The sequence below is a fragment of the Dryobates pubescens genome, chromosome 6, assembly GCF_014839835.1.
Source record: "Dryobates pubescens isolate bDryPub1 chromosome 6, bDryPub1.pri, whole genome shotgun sequence".
Classification (NCBI taxonomy): Eukaryota; Metazoa; Chordata; class Aves; order Piciformes; family Picidae; genus Dryobates; species Dryobates pubescens.
The window spans coordinates 15,954,705-15,969,254 of record NC_071617.1 but is presented as its reverse complement, the minus strand read 5'-3'; positions in this window follow the sequence as shown (position 1 = coordinate 15,969,254).

Genomic DNA, 14,550 nt, shown 5'->3' with positions numbered 1-14,550 from the left:
TGTTTACATGTTTTGTATTTGCTAACACTAACAGTTGCTGACAAGGGTACACGGCTAAGAAAAACACTGAACTTAATGGGATGGCTGAATGTTCAAAGACATAAATTTCTTAGTGGCTTTTTCAGAAAGGGTCTGTGGCAAGACTTCATTCAGCTCAGAGCAGTCTTGGACTTCAGAATCCAAACTGATACCAGACAAAACCAAACTGGAGGATGTCCTGCAGGAAAACACCTACCATACTCTGATCACTAGTGATCATCCGGCCTGTGGAACCAGGCAAGTTCTTTCCTGAAATAAATCCCAAATAGTGAAACATGGAGAGTTGGCATTGGTTGCTCAGCACCAGCTCCAAACTGTCTAGATCTACTCCCCTTCCAAGCACTGTTTACTAGTCTAAACTTAGCTACTGCTGAAAAGCTCATCTTTAGAAGACACTTTTTATTTTCCTGAAGGCCCTCATGTGTAATCAGTCAATGCACTTCTGCAAATCCTAGCTTGGCTGTCTAAAAGAAGAAATTTCAAGTGTTTTTTGTGAGTCATTCCAGTGCTATGGACTATGCAGAGTTCTTTGTCAGTATTCCCAGGAGGACATCTTCAGGGTACATGGTCAGTGCAGAGGTGGGGTTAAAACGGCAGGGAATAGTGGGTGAGGTTGTAGTTATCAATTACCATCCTGTCCAGAACAATTTTCTAGGAGGGCTTACTGCCTTCTCTTTTCATTCACACTCCTCTGCTGGGGATACCTTATGCAAGGCTTGAAAAGCTGCCCTACAGATCACAAGAAAACAAACAATTTAACTTGAAACCCCCTCATTTATTTATTTTTTTTTTAAATTAGTTTCCTTTTTCCTTTCCCCCCCCCCCCCCCTTTTTAAAAAATCAGATCACATGTCAACACAAATAGTCAAACAGACAAAATGACTGAATCTTATTGCTGCAAAACCTCAAGTAAGGCTACCCAGAAAAGGTCTCAGGGTTGCACCAGCTCTTGTTGAAAGAGCTGATGGAGTTGGAGTTGATCTCCCCCTTATACAGCTATATACTGTCAGAGTAATAACCATTCCCTAAGCCAGGTGAGAGTTTAACTGTGGCATTGTCTGTTTCCCTGAGCTCCAGAGAGAAGATGCTCAGCATCCTTTTTAGGACAATGGGCAATAATGGCAGACAATGGCATCTTGTGGAAGTAGGGTTTTTATGGCCAGTTGGTGAGCCAGATTTTAGACAGCTTTTTCTTTCAGATTCAGTGGAACTACTCCAGAACATGTCTGTCGCTGTCACAACATTATAGCCTGCACTTCTGCAGTGACTTCTCAGAGGTGAATAGCAGCAAGTGCACTAGAAATATAGATTGGATTTCACAATAAGTTGCTAGTTTTATAATTTCAAAAGCTGATATTCTAATGCAGTGTAACAACTTAAAGTTCCTTTTGTCCTTATTAATGCACTTGCTCTTTTAGTTCTATTTGACCCTCTGTGGAACTAGCTGAAGTTCAAATTTTCTCTCCCAATTCTCCTATCTTAAAGGGTAACTACACCCTTAGCCCAATTTTTAAAGCAACAAGAAAGTATATTGAAGTAATTTGTAAATTATTTTAGCTAATTACCTGAAAAAAGTCCCTAACTGTTAGCAGTCAGCAGGGAAAGTAGCAGACTGAAAGTCTGAATGTCTGTTACATAATGAAGTTGTATGCAGCATTCAAAAGAGAAAACTTATGAAAGTCAGTGTAGACCAGCTCCATACTGCTTTCCTTAGCTGTCTGCAGTGTTCCTACGGAATACTACAGTGGCTCCTTGGAAGATTTTAAATAAAGGAATAGAATGACATGAACTTGTAAATCTATCTGTAATGGTTTAGGATGTTGTTATCCATAGCTTCCTAACACTGCCTCATCCATCTTTTTTTCTCCATTTTGCCTCTTCTCTCTCTTAATTCTGTGTGAGCCCACATGGTTCTCAGAACTCCTCCTTAATTTTATGCTTTTAACTCTCCCTGAATGCCAACCAAAGTTTTGGATCCCGCTCTTCTGATCAGCCTTGAATCACTTTTACTCATGGATTTTTTAACACCCACAAACACAAAAACTTAAAGTCTTCCTTTCTCAGTTCTTGATGGTGATTGACTGTGATTGTTTCCCTTTCATTTCTGCATTTTTTTCCTGGTTCCCTGCTCTTTATTTTGTTTGGCAATCTCTCTACACAGCATAACATTTCATAGAATTTCTATATCCATAGTAATTTTTATTTCCCAAACGCATTTGTCTGATATAGACATTACCAGATGATACAGGTGCCCTACTGGCAAAATAATAATCTAATTTATAGTAGATCTGATGCTTGTGTTTGATTAATATTCTTCCCTCAGTCTCTTAAACTGATACATGTGGTGTAGAAAGCATGAATCTGCCTTCTGGCAGAACTGCAAGCTACAGCCTGTTCTTTTTCTCTTCTGTGAGGAAAACATTCCCAGGCTCCTTCTTGTCAGGAAATCAGTTTTGTTTCATTATTTCACAGGCCTAATACTCAAAACCTAAATTGTATATGCTGCCTGTCAAATTCTTGTAGCATGGTGTGGGGGCATTAATTAATCTGTCTGGAGCTTGATGAGGTGTATGACTTACCTGATATGCACATTTTAGAAGTGTCTGTTACTATGCTTTTGTACACATTGTATAAAAGTATAACTGTGTGTTTGCTGCTATTTTCAGACAATGCTGCTTGCTAACAATTAAAAAAAATGATTGTAAAATGCATTATAGACAGTAATTGTTTTTTCTACTTGCAGTCAAAGAAACAAAGGAAATATGTAAACTACATCATGCCAGTTTTTCAGGTACTATAGCGAGATCAATGCCTGGGAGTCCCTTGTGTCTTCATGTGTTGCGATGGCATCCCTCTCACTGCAAACCCCAGGCTTACATGAAACATGTAAGCATATCCCAAGATTTGTCTCCTCTTGCTGAAGCTCTTTGCAACACCTGATCCTGACAACTAGTTGTTGCCCAATTGCCATTGATGATTGTTGATGGAGCACTATTCCCAATGGCATGTACTGTCTCTTGGCCTTTTTCGGTGCTTTGTCCAGGTTGTGCTGGGGAGTGCATTCCAGCCTTAAGTTATGTGTAGCCTTGGAGTGCGTGTGTTTTATGAGATGAGAGAGTATGGAGTTATACTTAGAGATAAGGATAGACGATCTCAAGACAATGAAATAAAATCAATAGGATCTAAAAGCATTGCCTGTTCTAAAATGACAGTGTACCCTTCAAGCGTCCCAATATCTGAAAATAAATGCTGCCAAGCTTCCATCAGCTTTGCCAATCTGAGAACAGAGTTACCTAATTTCTGTAGCAGTGCACACATTTCAGAAAAACACAGCATATCTTTGGGTGGGCTTGTGAGTCTACAGCAACCTCTCTCATCCTGTATCTGTGGAGAATGGAGCTATCAGCAGCAGGGGAAACATCCGTAGGAGAGAATGCCAGCAACAGCAAATACAGCTTTTACTGTTCACCATCCTCAGATAACTGCTTCTCTCATTTCTAAATGGCATTTGATTTAATTTCCTCTTTTGGCAAAGGCAGGTGTATTCACCATGTTTCCTTGTTACCACTTTCTGACAGATTCAGTGAAGAAAGTCCAGGGACTGTAGTGGTGCTCTGCTCAGTGAAGGAGTGACACTGTTTTAAACCACCTTAGCACCCGCCATGACCTGTGTGAACTCCTGGTGCCTCAGTTCAACATTTTATCTGTGTTGCACTGGCTCAGCTGCTGAACCGGTGCACTGACAAAGAAGGAAAAGCTAAAATCACTGGTGCTTCTCACTTCTATTTTGAGTGAGGCATCATTGAGTTTGTCATTCTAGGATCACACACTCTTCCACTGCTACAGGACTTCTCTTCATTCATTGCACAGGGCAGGTGCAAGGTGCAAGATAGCAAGGGTCCCTGTAAATCCAGCATTTCCTGATTCTGGATATCTTTACATAATGACTTTTCACAATACTTTTCTTGAACGTTCTGTTGGAAGTTTACAGAGCAAGAGTGTTTTTGTGGGCTTAGCCTTTATTGAAACAGAGTATCTGGGTCCCCCTTACAGTTTGTATCACAAGAAGTCAGGCTGCATTTTCCAGCGTGCTGGCCAATACTAGCAATGGCCTAAAGAACGCATTTTAATTAAACATCAAAGCTTCAAATCAGCTTGTACCTGGACAGGATTTACTAGTGCCTGACCAGAAAAGCAGCTAATAAACACATTATTTCTGAATAATACTATTAAAACCTGAGCAGATGCAAATTCACGGTTTGGCTCTTTTGCCTGCAAATGCAATAGAGAACAGAGGCTACGTGTGGAGGAGAGGAAATGGTCCTTTACACAGTAAGTACAGGAGGGCCAGTGTGCTGATGATCACATCTTACAATATTGCCAAATAGGCAAGTACATGTGCAGAAGTTAACCAACTTTCAACTCTTTCAAAGATGTGAAGATGTTTTATGATGAACTTATAATGTCAGTAGCAGCCTGAATAGGGTTAAAAAGAAAGCACATTTCTACAGAGATTTCTACCTTTCAATAGTGTGCATTCAAGCAGTGAATGCTGCAGTGATGGTTACTTAGGAGGTCCTGCCTCATCTTTAGATACCCATTAGTTTTCTGCGGCAGTGCTTGGGTTGTGGATTCAAATGTGATCTGAGAAGTTACATGTAGTAACAGCACTCAGTGACATGTATCTGCCAATAAGCAGAACTGTTGCTGTTTCCCATGGTATTGCCAGATCTGCCATCAGACTGTGTAACTGGAGAAAGCAGGAAAAAAACCCCAGATATATTTTTAAGCCTCTTGCATGTAAGAAAATAAGAGGAAGTAAGAGGAGCTTTCTGTTACAAAAAAGACTTTGGTCTTAACGATACAGTTATTTAGTACACTAAATGTCATCTGGCTAGTCTGCAAAACCTGGTCATCATGTTGGTCAGATAGAAAACTCTTTTTTAAAATGTAGGTTGCTGTCTTATAGAAACCATTTTGAAAATACAAAATGATCACTGGAGAAAATAGCTTGAGCTTAACAAACTAGATGAAGTCTACAGTAAAATTATCTTGTAGGAATTGCTAAACATGCAAATAACTAATTGCCATTTAGTCATTAATATTTCCTGTTGGACCTTAAAAGATTTGAATCTACTTCTGACTTGTAATTTGATGAAAAAACTATTTAGACCATGAGTCAAGAAGGACTATTTCTGCAGGCCAGCTGTTTTTTTCACCCTCCATTGTCTTATACATTATGTTGTCCCTTACATAGCAAGTGCGTGAAGATGTGTGCCAGTTTAAGATCTTGCCCTGTAATGACCTAGTACTCACATATACAAGCCTTTGAAAGTCTCAGGGATTCTCTGAGAGAAAAGTGATGGTGGATAAGAAAATAGATGGGCAAAATACTTCTGGGTGATTATTTTTGCTTGCTTTTTTTTTTGGTTGTTCTTTTGCTTGTTTGTTTTTATAAACTTTTATGTTACAGGTTGATGCAGAGCATAGAGATGTTTATTAGACCTCATTTTAAGTCTGGAATAACTAGAATAGAATAGAATAGAATAGAATAGAATAGAATAGAATAGAATGGAACAGAACAGAACAGAACAGAATAGAATAGAATAGAATAGAATAGAATAGAATAGAATAGAATAGAATAGAATAGAATAGACCAGGTTGGAAGGGACCTTCAGGATCATTGTGTCCAACCTATTATCCAACCCATCTAATCATCTAAACCAAGCACCCTATCAAGTCTCCTCCTGAACATCTCCAATGATGGCGACTCCACCACCTCCCCGGGCAGCCCATTCCAATGGGCAATCACTCTCTCTGTGTAGAACTTCCTCCTGACATCCAGCCTAAACATCCCCTGGTGCAGCTTGAGACTGTGTCCTCTTGTTCTGGTGCTGGTTGCCTGGGAGAGGAGACCAGCCTCCGCCTGTCTACAACCTCCCTTCAGGTAGTTGTAGTGGGCAATAAGGTCACCCCTGAGCCTCCTCTTCTCCAGGCTAAGCAACCCCAGCTCCCTCAGTCTCTCCTCACAGGGCTTGTGTTCCAAATCATTATTTCAGAAATATTATTTTGGACTTACATTGGTATAAGTGGGTGCAAAATAGGAAACTGTAATCCAGTTTAGGAAGGCTTTTCTGTACTAAAGAATTAAGGTAATACTGATGTTTCTTAGAGATTCATTAACTTTCCTCTTTACCTCTCTAATAGAAGCTTTAGAGTCCTGACATTTAACATGAATTTATGCATTTTTATTCCTGGATGTGTAAATATATAGCAAAATATATTCTTGTATGACTTTATTTTAAAATGTTCTCAAATCTATGCAATGTAGCCTATTGATATCAGTAGGAAATGCATATGAATATAAAGAGGACAATGAGATAGCTCTTCAAAGTGCTTGTAGGTTATAAATCAGACCATATGGGACCGAGTATTCATTGCACTACCTCAGCAGTTACTTCAATTTCAGTATAATTAGGTTCTAATTAAATTTTGCTCTTAGAGAAAGGCTGCTAAAAATTAAATCTTAAGAGCTTTATTTTTCATGCTGAGAATATGTTGGCAACTCTTCATTGTAATAAGCCTGTTAAAAATCCATTTATTCATCTCGCTTAGCCTCTGTAATTCCCACAGAAGCACAAACACAACAAAAAAACTACTGAAAACCAGAGTCAGGTGTCTTGAGTGGTGTTTTTTACTTGGAGTGTCTGAAAAAAAAATGGAAGTTCATCCCAAGACAAGGAATTATACAAAAAATATCAACCTTTTTTTTTTTTGTTGAAAATGTCACATTTTATGTACGGAAAGTAATTTTAAATCTGCTATGAAAAAATGCAATCCTGACTGAATCTGTGCAAAAGCAGAGAAAAATCAATTTTATACTTGATGCCAGAGATTTTCTAGTTTTGAGCTGCAGAAGAACCCAAACTGACCGATTCAAGCTTTCCAACGTTAGTCTTAAGTCTAGAGAACTGTTTGACAGTCCCCAAACAGAAGCAACTTTTGCAGAAGGTCAAACTTTAAAGGATCTGTCATGTGTACAGAGAATTTTTAGTAGAGAATTCCTTTTATATTTGACTAAATGACATATGATACTTACTTCATGTGAAACAAACGAGCAAGCACAGCATAATTATTTGACAGAAAGGCAAAAAATTAAAGATGGTTAGTCTATTAGTCTGTCAGATGGAAATAAAGATATTTCCTGATAAATTCTTGTCTCAGACACTGCACAAGTGAAGTGTGGCACAGCAGAACCCTTCAGGGTATTTCCAGAGCTTGCACAATGGCAGAACCAAGATAAAGTTTTAATGCCAACATAGCCCTTGGGCACACCCTTAAGTCATGGCAAATAGATTAAAAACTTTCTTTTTTTTTTTGTGTGATTTGTCTTTCATGGAATCCTGCAGGATCAATGACAGTGCACAGTGCTCATAAAGAATGAAAGAAAATATAAAGGTTGTGACTTTTTAATCCCCTCTGTTTTCAAAAATATGGCAAATAAAGAGGGACAATGAGCCAGCAGTATTAATCATGAGCCAGCAGTATGCTCTTGTGTCCAAGAAGGCAAATAATATCCTTGGATGTTAAGACAAGTGTGATCAGCAGGTCAAGGGAAACTCTCCTCCCCATCTACTCTGCCCTAATGAGGCCACATCTGGAAAGCTGTGTCCATTTCTGCACACCCCAGTTCAAGAGAGACGGGCAACTACTGAAGACAACTGAGTCAGTAGTAGTCTGTTCAGCCTGGAGAAGACTGGGAGGGAATATTAGCAATGCTTATAAATGTCTAAGGGGCAGGTGCCTAGAGGAATGGCCAGGCTCTTTTCAGTGGTGCCCAGTGACAGGACAAGGGGCAATGGGCACAGACTGAAACAAAGAACTTCCATCTGAACATAAGGAAAAACTTTATTGTGAGAGTGACTGAGCACCGGAACAGGCTGCCTAGAGACATTATGGAGTCTTATTCTCTGGAGTATTTTGGAACTTACCTAGATGCATTCTGTACAACCTGCTCTAGGTGAGCCTGCTTTAGTAGGGGGATTGGGCTTGGTGATGAGCAGAGGTCCATTTCACTGCCTACCATTCTGTATTTCTGTGACAAGTGAGCAGAAAATACTGCAAGTGATGTGAACAATGGAAGAATGATGATTTTGCAGTGCATCTGTCTTGCACTTTCTTTGGTAAGAGGCAAGTAGGTTTAGAAAGATACAAAACCCTCAAATCCCATAAATTCATAGCAGAGAACCAAAATAATTTATATAGCTGATACTGCTGATTAGACACTCCTGTAGGCCTCTTGAGGGCTTCTGTACCCTTTAAAGAGTGTGTTGTCTTCTGGCATTGGTCAGAAGAGGAGACAGCTAACAGCACAAGACTCATCAGGAAAATGGACTTGACAAAACCTTACAAAATCAGTCCAGTATCAGTCTTTAGAGAATTCAGTGAAGATACTCAGTGCTAATTTAATGTTAATAGTGTAAATATTAACAGTGCACTTCATATGGCTACAAATGTTGTCTAGAACTGATACTCACTTTAATTCAATCCATTCCTCCTGGCACAGATGTGTAATTCAACTTCCTCTGAGTGCATTGTACCTTAGACACCTATGCTCTCATCCAGAGAAATGCACAGCCTGAATGCCAGGATGTTTATACAGTCCTGCAAATAAAAAGAATTAGTTTGCTTGGACTCACAAATAAGCATGCTGGTTTCTGTAAGCAGTGCTCTTTTCTCATGATAATCATCCTAACTGTTGTAAAACCAACCAACCAACAAACCAACCAACTAATCAACCAAAGAAAAAAAAAAAACCAAAACAGAAAAAAACAAACCAAACCAAACCAACCAACCAACCAACCAACCAAAAAAAGTAAAACAAAAGTGGAAATACTTCATGCTTTTTGAGATTTGATAACAGAAGCAGCCCATCATTTGTAGATAGTGATGTTCTGCAAGAAAAGGTATAACATCTGTAAGTCTAGTGCTGAAAACAGAAGTGTTTTAGTCTCTCAGAGAATACTGTACCATGACCACACTGTCTGTTTCACTGCCTGAAACATTGGTTCCCTTCCATGGCTGGAAAAGACAGTTTGATCAGTCCTACAGACTTGTCCTACACAATTAAATAGCTAATCAGTATGCAGAAGAAGTTGGGCATTACATGTGCTCTTACCTGAGCACCACAGTGGCCTGTTCACCTAGAAGGAGTTCCTCTGGCATGGAATAGAGAATTGGCAGAGAAGACATTAAGGAGGTACCACAGAAGTTGCTAAGGTTTCCCTCTTTTAGGATACCTGGAAACCTGATTTAGTTTCATCCTGGGACTTACAGTCCAGGGGCAAATGAACATGTACTACAAGGACCTCAAGTATTTTCTCAGGGTAAAGGAGACCAGAACATGTCAAAGTCATGTATATATTTGTACATCTTCCTGGTAGGGGAACCCTTTCTGTAGGAAGATTCATGAGTACAGTGTGGCATCAACAAAGGGGAGGAGTACTGCAATGCATCCCTCATCAAGGATCTTGGACAGAGATGTGGCTTCCCTTGCTCCCTTTCAGTGTGCAGTTCTACTTGTGTATTGCAATGATGTGCACACCCAAGGATTTCCCATTCTTATCAGGTAATCTGATAAGTTTGTACCATGAGAAACAGCTGGACAATTTTATATGCTGCAGTTTGTTCTACAGCAGTTAAGAGAGATATTTTTTCCTCTTTCCATTTAAATTCAATGAGCTCCAAAAGAGAAAGAAAACAAAAACCAACCAAACCAAACTCAAATCCAGGAATTAATCATTCATAAAATAATATGATAGAAATGCCTTAAAAGTAAAAAAGGAGAAATGATAGGATATTCTCAGTCTGGTTTTATGCCCCCAGGTTATGCTGATAAATAACATTTTGCTTTTCTTCTCCTTCTCTGCTCCTGTGGTACTGTTAGTGTTGCTCCTTCTGCAAAAAACTCCATGGTACCAGTAACAAGATAAAAGCAGTTTCTGTAGTGTGAGTATAAGATGGAACATTAACTTGGAAAAAAAAAAAAACAATGATCCTCATAAGATTATAGTTTTATGGAGTGGAGAAAGGAGACATTTGAGATCAGCCTTTAAATCTTAAGAGGTATTATATGAAACTTAACAGACTATGCAGTACTAATTTTGCCTACAGAAAGTTTATTGTCTGTGATGTGCTGAGGGATGTAGCATATGCCGGGGTCTTATGCTGATACAAAGTGGGCAGATAGGTAGGGCAGTCACCCAGACCTAATAGTTTGAAGGTGCCTGGCAATACAGACATGTCCTTACAGCACTGTCATGCTTTTCAGGAAGAAAGAATACAGCATCTAGGAGGCTGGCTTCTAAAAAAAATAACCACATATATGGAGTTTCAGTAAAAGGGAAACTTCTCTTTTTTTAATGATTATCTTTAAAAAGAATGGTAGGTCTTTGTAGTAGAACACTTACTGTGATTTGGATGAGCAATTTATTAGAAGCACAGCAGAGAGAGAGGGAAGTAGCTGAGAAGGTAGGTAAAAGGACCATAAAATACTATTATTTTCTTTTAAAAGTGAATCCCAGTATCCTATATTGACAGAAAATATATTATATTTCCTTTAAAAGCCTTAGAGAGATGGGATACTACTACCTCATCCCTAGCAGATAAGGGAAGTTTCAAGGGCAGATGATGTCTGAAGTAATTTTCAAACTACTGTGGAGAGAACAAGCTATCTCAGTATCTTTACAGTCTTTATATTCAGGACCTGCTTGGTACTGAGGCTGCACAAAAGACAGACATTTCAGGTTCCTGGTGTATGTGTGAGCCCTTTGTGCTGACTGAGCCAGACTGACCTTGCTCTAAAAAAACCCCAAACCAAACCCCCCAACAAAACCAAACCCAAAACAAAAAACCAAGCCATCTTTGGGAGCACTGGTAACAACAGTATGTGCCCATTCATGTCCATCAGCTGAGCACTCCAGAGTGAGTGGCAGCTTGTGCTCAGGGCTCAGTTGGTAGCACATAAGACCTTTAACGGGGAAGGTCGTGAGTTCAAGCCTGCAGTGGGCACTAGTGTCCTCCCTACTCTAGTCATGAGGTCTGTGGTGACAGGTTGGACTCGATGATCTTTGAGGTCTCTTCCAACCATAGTGATACTGAATACTGAATATGAAGGCAGCAATGTGCTGGCTCTCTAGTCCCTCCTGGGGCTGTGTGGCCAGGCTGAGTAGATCTTACGCTCCCTACAAGCATCTTCTATATCTTATGCTCAAATTGGAAACTGCTGATGGATATGCTACACCTGCCTTAACTCCCTTGTACCCCTGACAGTCATGGGCTTCGCTTCCTGAGTACACCACAGGAAAAGAGAATCATGGCCCGTTACAGGAGTCCAAACATGCCCTTAACACATGTATGCACATGAAGTACTGGGAAGAACGAATACTGAATGGATTCTCCTGGTGAAAATGATGATCAGTAGTAAATCTCGTAAGAGATGTTAATTTAAAAAATCTACACATTGTCTCTATGTGCTTGTACAACTGCACTCTTCTACTCATGTACCTAGTCTCAGGCAGGTTTAGAAGTGTTGCAGTGCAGGTAACTGCTAAGATGTTCCACTGGTTCAGCAGTCACGAGGGAAATGGTGTTTTAAGATAAGTGATCTTCCAGGTAATTTCCTCTTCACTGGTTCATCTGTTTCTCCTGTAAATATGTCTATACCTAGTACCCTTGATGGTGCCCTTTACTGCTGTTTTAAGCATTAGCATAATGAAACCAGTGCTAATAAAAATAATGCCATGTTATCTGTTTCTGAAGTCTGGGTATATGTTAGACAGCATTACATCTTACTCAAAATATCTACTTCATAACACTTATTCTCCTCTGTAAATGCCAATATATAAAATGCTGATTTTCTGCATGCTCTGAGACTCTCGGTGGTTTACCACAGGTTCAGTACAATAACACAGTGAGGTTTGGGAGCCTGAGTTTTACAGATCTTATGGTATATTTATGAAAGAACATTATACAAATTCAGACTTACTGTCTCCTGTACTGAGCAGACAAGTAGCTCTATCATTAAAGGATATAAACATTGCTTTATTTTTCTGGTATGAAGTATTTTCCTTCCCCCTCCCCCCCGGCTTCCATCTTGGCTTGTTAAATACAATGCCAGAACAAAAAAATTTGGTCTGAACTGCCCATCTTAGCTTTTGTAGGAAATAAATGAGAGAGGAAATAAAATTGACAAAAAGCATGTTGCTTGATTCTCATTGCCTCTCTCTAAGACTGTTTCATCCTGTGGTTGTTATGTTACAAAAAAAGGGGGGTGATGGTGGTGGTGGAAATCAGAAGCCTGATCACAAGCTCGTGCATATTAGCAACAGCAATACTATGCTTCAATACTAAGAACATATAATAAATAATTTGTCTCATGTGAACCTTGTATTGCCAAAAACTGTCAGCAGCTGCCTGGTTCACAGACTTTATGTTCATTCAGCTCTAGGCATATAGGTAACCACTGCCAAGAAAATTAGATTAGTACATACTGTGGTAGCTAATTAGGGCTTTTCTCTCCAAGGGTGCGAATTTCACATTTTGGTATTAAGCCACAATGGATTAGACTCTCTGTTGACACAGCTGAATGAAATTTGAGGTTACTTAATTCCCTAACAAATGGCCCCTCAACTTCTACCAGCCCACTTCCCCAGAATAGTATTTTGTGATATGAAAACTCAAACCTCTTTTTATTTTCCTGAGTTTTTCAACATAGTACTTTTAAGCAGAGTTGTTACTTTGTCCTAGTTCTTGGCAGATGTTATGGTTCTGCAGAAACTATAATCTGTTTTGGTGCAGGATTTCCAAAGTACATGAGTACTCAGAGTTGACCAAACAGATACCCAAATACACACACACACACACACACATGTATTTTCTCAAGTAATTCTTTCTTTGACTGCTTGGAGTCAACTTTTTTCTTCTTTTGGTTATGCTAATGACGCTTTATTAGTATAAACACAGAGAAGACCTAAACTTCTTGGAAGGAAATAAATGAACCTGGAGAGTCAACCTTATGAAAAGAGAAAACTCCATTCCCTGGACAAATTAGTGCTCTTTTGATGTGTCTGAAACAATGTGATCAACTGAGGAGCAGTGGCTCATGAAGTGGCTGCAATTCTGCAGGCCACACATGAAAGAATGGTTGTATTTGAGATATGGTATTCTCTAGGTGCCCTATTTGATGTTCTAAAGGCCAGAAAAGCACCAGAACAGATACTAGTGATGCAAGTAGACATAAATTTGAAACCTATGAAGTGAGTTGCTATATCTAATTCTCTTTCACTTGTATATCCTCCTAACCTACCACTTTCTCCAGAAATTCAGAGAATTTAAGTCTGGTAATTCTCTGGTTTCATTTCTGATTAACATGCACAGGATATGCTCCCATCCTGCCTGCCATCTATGTCCCATTTGTTTTACCTTTTCTAAGGTAGGTGTTCCACTTAGCTTGCCAAGGAAGCTAGCAATTCACCTGAAAGCACCACCAGCAATTTCCACACACTGCTAAACCTGAAGCAGTACTTATCCACTGGAACAAAGATACCAGCTTGCTAGTGACTGTCTTGGCTTTTGAGTAAATGACAAGAGTGAATGAAAGGAGAAAGAGAGGGAGAAAGTGATTAATTTGCTTGCCAGTGTTACTTAAAGTGGAGTTAAAAGATAATCTAGCTGCAGAGAGTAGGGAGATGCCAAGAGGCTATCATACAGTAATGGGGATGTGAGAGGGCACACAAGAAAAGCTAGGGTAGGCATAGAAGACATACTGTGACTTGGGATTGGCTGGCTTGGAGACAAGGTAGTGCTGGAGGAAGAGACAGCAGGGAACTGGAAGGTATAGAGCTGGATTAGGGAAAGCTGAGGCTACTCTGTATGCTGCTGTCATGCAGACCTTTTGACCATGGAGAAGCTTTCACAGCTTCAAGGAAGACAGCTTTATTAAGAGCTGATGGCTCAGTGACAAAACTGTGTGATGCTTGTGGGACTTCTAGCAGTGGCTATAACAGCTTGATTTGTTTTCAATTTACTGTATGTTGTTTTTCTGTGAAAGAGGTCTGTCTGGGAAGCAAGAAGGAAGTTTGCTTATTTCTAGGTGATGCTGCCTGGCTCCTGCAGCAGTCTCTGAAGGCTTTCTCTCCTGAAAACAACTGGATAATGCCAGGAAATACAGTTTTCTGCATGCCTGGATGGGTCAGACAAGTAGCCTGCAGTTAAAAATTAACTCCTGGAATGAGTAAGATGAGCTTTCATGGTAGAAAGCAGATCCATAAGTGTCAAAGAGAAAGAAATTCAAGAGAACAAAGGGAAATGATGGAAGTTACTATGGAAAATGTCTTGTTCCTTAAGGAAATAGATGGAAGGAAGGAACCCAGCATATTGTTTCCAAATTGCATGATATCTTAATTACCTTAAGGTAATTAAGATATCTTACCTTAAGGTAATTAAGAATGT